Consider the following 8,261-nt stretch of genomic DNA (forward strand, 5'->3'; position numbering starts at 1 on the left):
TAGGTATTTATAGCTCAGTTTTACAGATGAGGAACTAAGGCACAGAGAAGGGGTAATCTGGTACACGGAGTGTACACTCACAAAGCTGGGATCAACTCCAGAAGCCTGGCTCCAGAGTCCACAGCCATCACCACCACCCTGATGTGGGAAAACTGAGGCTGAGAGTAGTGTAGTTACTTGAACATTTGCAAATAATCTGCATACACTCACTACCTTATGGTGAAATTCCATCAGCTTGCCCCCTTCAAGAGGAAATTATCAATATTGTCGAGAGGCTCCACCGACTTGCATTGTTCTTCCTCTTTAGTGAGTACCACACTGAAGACGTCACCAGATCATGTTCATCTTTTGCATCTGATGGTAACTGCTTCAGCTGTCACATACTTGATCCTCACATCTTATTAAAACATACAAGAAAGAGCAAAGTTTATGCTGGTCTTTATTTCTGAGCAGATTGAGTTTCACATCAAATATTTCATCTCTTTCCAATATATAAGCCAATCTCCTCCAAAAATCCATTACTGTTTGCATTGTATATTCATGCATTGTAAGAAATATAAAAATAAAAAAGACACCTGAAAAAGCCCTAAGTATTGGATCAGATTCATTCTGTGCTATTTTTTATTCCTGGAAATCACTCTAGGTCACCTTGGCTAAAATTGCTATCATCTGTGAAACATTTTAAATCCCTTGACTCAGAAGTGCACTGGTCAAACTTGATTTTCGGTAAGTTATTTTAGCAGACATTGCTCTACTCCTATGATGTTGACTCTAGCTCAGGGGAAACAGACCTCATTTCTTCCCCAGTAGAAGACGGAATAAACTTTGAAGCTGATGTACTGCCACTAAGGAGCTGTGATAATGGCTGTTCTTTAATTAATAAGCTCTGGACCATTTAATTTTTTAAAATGTATTTGATCATGTATGTCTTTATTCTGTACCTTGCTCCACAAAAGATTCAAACCTCATACCTTTTTAAAGGTACATTGCTTAAGACTTTTTATCTTCCATGTGGCAGATTTCTTCATGGCTACAGACAATGCTCTCCTCGTATTTCTGACTTTCCTCTGTTCTCATGTCAGGTAAGATCTCAGATCCAGAGATATGAATGTTTTGCCCTCCCCTACAACCCGCTCCCACCAAATTCCTAGGGACCTCTTGAAAGAAGCCCAGAAATTTAGAACTATCAGGCATAAGCACAAAAAACAAAAAGTACATTATTTCATGTGTGGAAATTGGCTTTATCTTCCATGCATTGGCTTCTATTGTTAAAGAAACCATGACCCCCATCTTCTCCCCATCTGCTATAAGGGCTGACCTCAGTTTGAGGCATTCAACGTTATCAAGGGGAGCAAGTGAGGGAGGTGGACTGAGAGGGTGAACATGCCATGTTCATAAGCATTCTTTCCAAAGGAAACCATGCTAAAAGGCTGATAAACCCCAATCTCTTTTCACAGCTGGCCTTCGGCGCCCCTTAATGCAATTCCCTCATTTGTTCATCAGCACTTTATGAGAAAATAAACAAAAACATGGCCTGTTTCCTCATTGTCAGCAGATCAGACACTTCCTGCTCGGAGAGGCCACCATCCCACCCTAAGAGTCAGAAGCCCACTCTCTATTTTGCCTCTGCTTTTTAACAGCCATTTTCTAAGCTGCATTCCAAGGACCTAATCAGAACCGAATCTCCCTCTGCATGAGTGTCACAGACTCTAGCGCTCTGCAGGGCACAAGGCTCACTTCAGGCCGGCAGCTCTAGAAGAACGAGTGGGTGAGCTTCACCGAAATCATGGAGGTTGCTTCCCTTTTCTCCATCATCAGTTTGCTCTAAAAAATAAAATGAAATAAGCTGAGGAAAAGGAGAAACATTTTAAATTAACTTTTCACCAAACGACTAGTTCTATGTATAAAGGATGCAAATTCTCAAATCAATCCAATCATTCCAGGTTTTTCATCAGATCTTTAAAAAGAAAAAGAAAGAAATAGTGGGGGCAAATGTGGGAACTGAAGGGTTATGACCCCCCTTTTTGGTTTTGGTTTTTAGAGCAGTCTCTCTGTGTCACCCTGGTTGAAGTACAGTGGTGCAGTCATAGCTCCCCATAACCTCAAACTCCTGGGCTTAAGCAATGCTCCCTCCTCAGCCTGCCAAGCGAGTGGAACTGTAGGTGCATGCCACCACATGGCTAATTTTATAGCAAAAAAAAAAAAAAATTTTTTGTAGCGAGAGTTTCTCTATGTTGCCCAGGTTAGTCTCAAACTGCTACTCTCAAGGGATCCTTCCTCCTTGACCTCCCAAAGCACTGGGATTACAGGTGCAAGCCACTATGCCTGGCCCATGACCGTCATGTTTAAATTCTCAACTGGCTCAACCATGCCCTGAGACAGGCAAGCATGGATATCTCCCTTGTTGAAAAGATTTGCAAGTTTGAAGAGGGAATGCATGGACGGGCTAGGGGATGCAGCCAAGATTCTGGATGGATGTTGTAATGTTTCAGTGGCTCAGAGGTGTGGTGGACACCCACCATGCCAACTTCTAGGAGTCTGGCTTTTGAAATGCACAAGTGGTATGGAGCTGCAGTTAAGAGCACAGACTCTGGGGCCTGACTTCTTGGGTTCACAGCATGACTCTGCCACACGCTATCTCTGAGTCCTTAGACAAGTTACTTAAACTCTCTAAGCCTCAATGTCTGCCTCACAGGACAATTATGATGACTGAGTGAGGTGGTACGTGCAAAGAGCAGAGGCCTGTGAGATTGTGCTCAAAAAAACGTTAACTGTTAAATATCAGATGACATGAGTGAATTCCAGTATTTTTTACACAGTACAGATTATGGGCATGATCCTATGGGGCTGCTTTTTAAAAAATACATAAACAAAAGAAAGAGAGAGAATACAGACACACAGTGGAACTTTAACATATTTGCTAAGGAGGAGAATGCAGTGTAAGTTGCGTCTGTCTTAGAACTTATACAATAGAATTATCACAAAACAGAGAGACCTCATTTAGAAATAAAGCAAACTCCTGCCATGAGCCTGAGGCTCTAGCTTACTTTGGATGCTAGGGAAATGGTGAACATAACCACTGACTGTGTGATTTGTGATCTTGGCCAAGTCATTTAACCTTCCAGTGTTCTTATCAGAACAAAAAAAAGGAATTGGACTGCAAGGCATTAGATTTCTGAAAAGTCCCATTTTACTCCCATTTGAAGTTGAGTAAAACCAGATAATGAGAGTAATAGCCCCCATGTCTAGGATAGACAGCTTACCACTGTGTCATTAAGACTCCCGCAAATAAACTATTATTGAAAGTCTTTTAGTCTTGTCTCCCCAACTAGACAAAAAACTCTTTGAAGACAGGGCCATGCATCATTCTCATTCCTCATTGTCCTAAGCACAGCATTTAACACATAGTAGCCACCAGTAATGTGTGAGGTGGAACCTAGTTCCATAAACCTTATACATCCAACTACATCATGACTTTATAATTGTTCGATGTATTTATTGATCAGTAATAACAAGCTCACCCAACACAGACTAGCCAGGCATATGACTCAACAAAGCATATTTCTAGCCTTTCATTTATTCACAAATATTTCTTGAATAACTACAGTGTGTCAGGTGGTTAGGAATGCTTGGTGCCACCATCACAACTGTAGGTCCTCATGAACACAAATGGGTGCCAATGGAGCGTAATTAGAAAGTGACTTGGCTCATCAATCCTTTTTCTCCCAAACCATGCTTCCCCTCACCAATGAAGGGGCTTGCAGCTCATCCCTGGAGTTTTACTGGTATTTTATCTTGTTAGCAGGTGTGGTGTTACTACATTTAAAAAACAACAACAATGTGCATGCATGCAGAGGGCTTCATACAGATGTAAAACCTAGAGTGCTTATGAAATAATATTTTAGCCTTTCTTAAAACAGAAATATTACACTGTAGACTGGTGACTCCTATTCCTAGAAGGCTTCTGAACTTAACATTTCCTGCTGCTGTGTTTCTGGTCTTAAGTACATCAGCAAAATACTCTGTGGTCTGTAGATTATCTGTAAACCAACTGACAGGTATCCAATGCAGACCATGTGCAGATGTTTCTTTCCCCTCTATCACTGCCCTCAGATGATGCTGTGAAAAGTAAAAGTTCATCAGATGCTGACGGGGTTCGTGATAGAGCTGCACTGTGAATTCTTAAGGCTGAAGGGCTGTTTGTGATTTATCACTGCTCCTGCTTATCTGCCGTGGAGTGACTTTCCTCCACTTAGATAGCAGCCTGCTTCCCTCCTGTGGCTTCATCTCAGTTGCCAAGGTTCTCTAAATGTTAATCAGGAGATAGAGGGCACTCTGTGATCTTGTAAAGTGCTTACCCAGCAATTTGGTAACAACAGAGTGCAACCATCATGCCTGGGTACCTGCCTTTGTTCATCAAGGTTCAGTTCAGAAATGACCACCACCAAGGCCGTGTCTGCCACTGGAAAGAGAAATGGAATATTCAAACACTTTTCTAGAAATCTCAGACATATTTAAAACAATAATAATAAGGCCAATATGTTTACACCAATGGCTATTTGTGGCACACGCACAAAAAAGGAGTTGACAATTAAGATTATAAAGTTCACAGACCTCAGGCTAATATACAAAACCTGGTTCTGTGAAAAATATTTGAGACAGGTATACATAAAAGTTTCAAAGCAATGTGAATAATGGCATCTGGGTTCTTGTTTAGCAAATAAGGCAATCCCCAATACTATGTTTGACAGTCTTTTTGAGAAAGTTGCTGTAATTTAGTGGGTAGAAAAATCAATTTGTACTTGAGATGTCATTGTTTGATTCAGTAAGTCTTTATTGAGGGCCTTCCCGGCATTACCACAATTACAATAAGTAAATAGTGTAAAGTCAAACCCTCTCCATACATGTTACTTTTTAAAAGTTGTCAGTGAAGAGATCCAGTATCCATCTCCTCTTAAGGCTCTGAAGCATCAGTAGGATTTATAAAAAGTATAAAAGATAATCTACCAACAGATCATTTCACTCGAAGGCTAATACAGAGTTCTGTCTGATGACTTTTTAAAAGAATCACCTGCTAATTTTAAATGTATCCAGAGTGTCACAGAATCTCAGAGCTGGAGGCATCCTCAAGGGGTCACTAAATGAAGTAAAATTTGGAAACCATCCATATATACATAAATCAGCCAAGACAGAACAATTAATGTTCAGCATTAGTCAAGTAGGGACTCCCAAGGAGCTTGAAGCTGTGCAGGAATCAAGATGAGACGGTTCCCTGGAGGAAACAACAAAGATAAGACATTGAGCCAGGATTACAGAATCAAAGTGAACCTCAAAACCTTCAGAGAAATCTGTCCTCTCGGAAGTGGTGGTAATTTCAATTCGGCACAACTTCTTTTGAATTTTTATTCATTAATGTCAATGGTTTCAATATTAATTGCTCTGGGTCAAGTTCAGATGCAAAAAGCACAGGCGTGCAAGTAGCTACAACCTGATGTGTTTATCTTTTCCGTGCACACTTTCTGCTGCAGGCGTGTACCAGATGTAGCAGCAGCTGGAGGAAGTTGTTTATCTGCCCTCTTAACCTTTGTAAAGTGTTAAGAGATGGCAAAAATCATGTTTTTAAATTATAGGCATCATCATCCAAACTAGCATTTTCTTAGTATTAGTCAAAACACATTAATAAAGGCATAAGAAGGTCAAGAAGATTTGATTGTGCCCCAATGACATCTGTAAAAACATACCTCTGCCATGACTTACATGCCCCAGTAGCTCTCTGCTTATTTCCAAATGCGCTTCACCCATTCAACATTCAAAAAATATTTATTGAACTCCCACTGTGTGGGTGCCACAATTGAAAGGTACTGGTTACTTGACTACCTGTAACATTTGTGTCTTGCCTAACGTTTTGTAACTATCGGTTGTTCTTCGTAAATGCAGCCTTTAAATTTTTAAAAACATGTTAATAGTCCCAGGATGAGAGATGGTTCAAAATCTTTAGGAATTCTTACTAAGAAAACAGTATTTGGTACATCTGCTTCAGGTTAAAGGAATGCAAAAAAATAAAAAGAAAGAAAGAAAAAGAAAACACTATTTGGGAGATTCATAGCCAAATATCAAAATTTCAGCATCACATGATATTTTTCTTGCAGAGAAAAGAGCTTCCGCCAAGCTTCAGAGCCATGCAGCTTCTGTACTGATGGGCTTCCCCTCACACCTGCAGGGATTATGCTAAATGCAAGTGGGATTGATCTATCAACCTAATCACTCATGAGAAATAATAACAATGTCATTAGCTAAGTTTCCAAAACAACGCAGTTCCTGCTTGAAAGTCAATCCTTCAGAAGCATGCTAAGCCTTACTTTTGTTATGACATTTGGATGAAGTCACAAAGGTTCCTTTGGCCTTTCTCTGTCAACGTCAATGTCCTCTAGGGAAACCAGTGTGATGATATCAAAAGACAAAGGGAAACAAGTCAGGGTCTCCAAAGAGAAAGATGCAAACAATAGTTATTTTTAGGAAATCCAGTTATTCATTTTAGTTCAGAAATAATTAGAAAATATCTTTTTTTCCCCAAAAGGCCCATTTGCTATCAAAATCAAAGCGTATTCTCATATGTCTTTGTCATGTTCACTGATTTGCCAGTCTTCTAGCATAATAAAATATTTGTAAACTTGGAAGTTCACATTAATCTCTATTTAGACATATTTACTACGTGTATATAATTCAATTATACAGGAATGGATGGATTTTTTGGAACTCTAAAAGATATAACAAAAAATTATTTCTCTTTGAGATGTATGTTTATTCATTGTGTATGCATGTATGTGTGTGCATATGTGTGTGTGCATGTGTGTGTGTGTTTGTGTGCATTTGCTGGGAATACCAGGATTGACACATGTGGCCCTTGCCTTCAAGGAGCTCTTAATCTAGTCGCTGCATTGTAGAGTTAGCTCATGACGTTAAGAGTTTGACATGATTTTCTCTGGAAACCTGTTTGTACAATAAAAGTCCATTCGTGCACCAGGCAGTGATACGGTATGAGATTTTAAATGTTCAGCTTCCACACCTGATTTCCTATTTTCCAGTCAGAGTGTAACCTGAAGTTACCCTTTAAAGTCTCTGGGCCTGGATTTTTCACTATCACATCAGCTTGCCCAAGGGAGCCAACCTGAGAAACCTTTCCAAATAACAATGACCAAGCATTCAGTTTTGCAACAACAAAATCAAGGGATTTTCCAGCTGTGAAAATTGCATGTATGCAGAGTCTGAGGAATTGACAGCAGTAGGACTAAAAGGAACATAAAAACATTCTGAACATATTTGCAGATTTTAAAGAGAATGACAGTCATTCCAACATCCAATAAATATGACCTAGATATCTACTTGGTGCTAGCTGTTATGACGGGAAGTTGCTTCCAAATGTCGTTCTCTCTCACTTCGGGGCCATGGCGAAGCATGAGGACCAAGCCTTGGCTATGGTCATAGAAAAACAGCCCAAATCCTTCCTAAGACATTCTTGTTAGAGTTCCTGTGAGAGTGTGTTGATGGGGAAAGTGTTGAGTGTTGCTGAAGGCAAAAGTATGTATATTATTGGAATGATATATGGACTATTTATGTGGTGTGATATGCATAAATATGGCATAATTTTAGGGGAAAAAACCCATAGCCCAGCCAAGGTGGCACATAAAATTAAGCATCACAGTAATAATAAAGATTTTCTTTTAAACAAACATCTGTGTTTATGTGAATTTTCTTTTTTCTTATTTTTCTTTTTTTTTAGAAACAGAGTCTATCTGTCACCAGGGCTGGAGTGCAGTGGCTCAATCACAGCTCACTGCAGCCTTGAAGTCCTGCACTGAAGCGATCCTCTTGCCTCAGCCTCCCAAGCATCTGGGACCACAGGTATGTGCCACCACATCTGACTAATTTTTTTTACATGTTGCAACACAAGGTCTTGCTATACTGCCCAGACTGATCTTGAACTCCTGGGCCCAAGCAATCTGACCATCTAGGCCTCCCAAAGTGCTGGGATTACAGGCATAAACTACCACACGCAGTCTGTATAAGTGAACTTTCTAATTCCAAGTAGTCACCTTGGGAAGGTACACACTTATTCCACTGATGCATTCTTTGTTTCGTTTTGCAAAATCTCTTTTTATACCAGCCACAGAGCTAGTCACGAAGCAAAAAAAGTAAATCTCATCACTTACTGTAACGTTTTAAAACTAGCCAAAATGATAGCATTTGGTTTATTGAATCAT

The sequence above is a fragment of the Sapajus apella genome, unplaced genomic scaffold, assembly GCF_009761245.1.
Source record: "Sapajus apella isolate SASKATOON/1434 unplaced genomic scaffold, GSC_monkey_1.0 scaffold5, whole genome shotgun sequence".
In the NCBI taxonomy this organism is placed as follows: domain Eukaryota; kingdom Metazoa; phylum Chordata; class Mammalia; order Primates; family Cebidae; genus Sapajus; species Sapajus apella.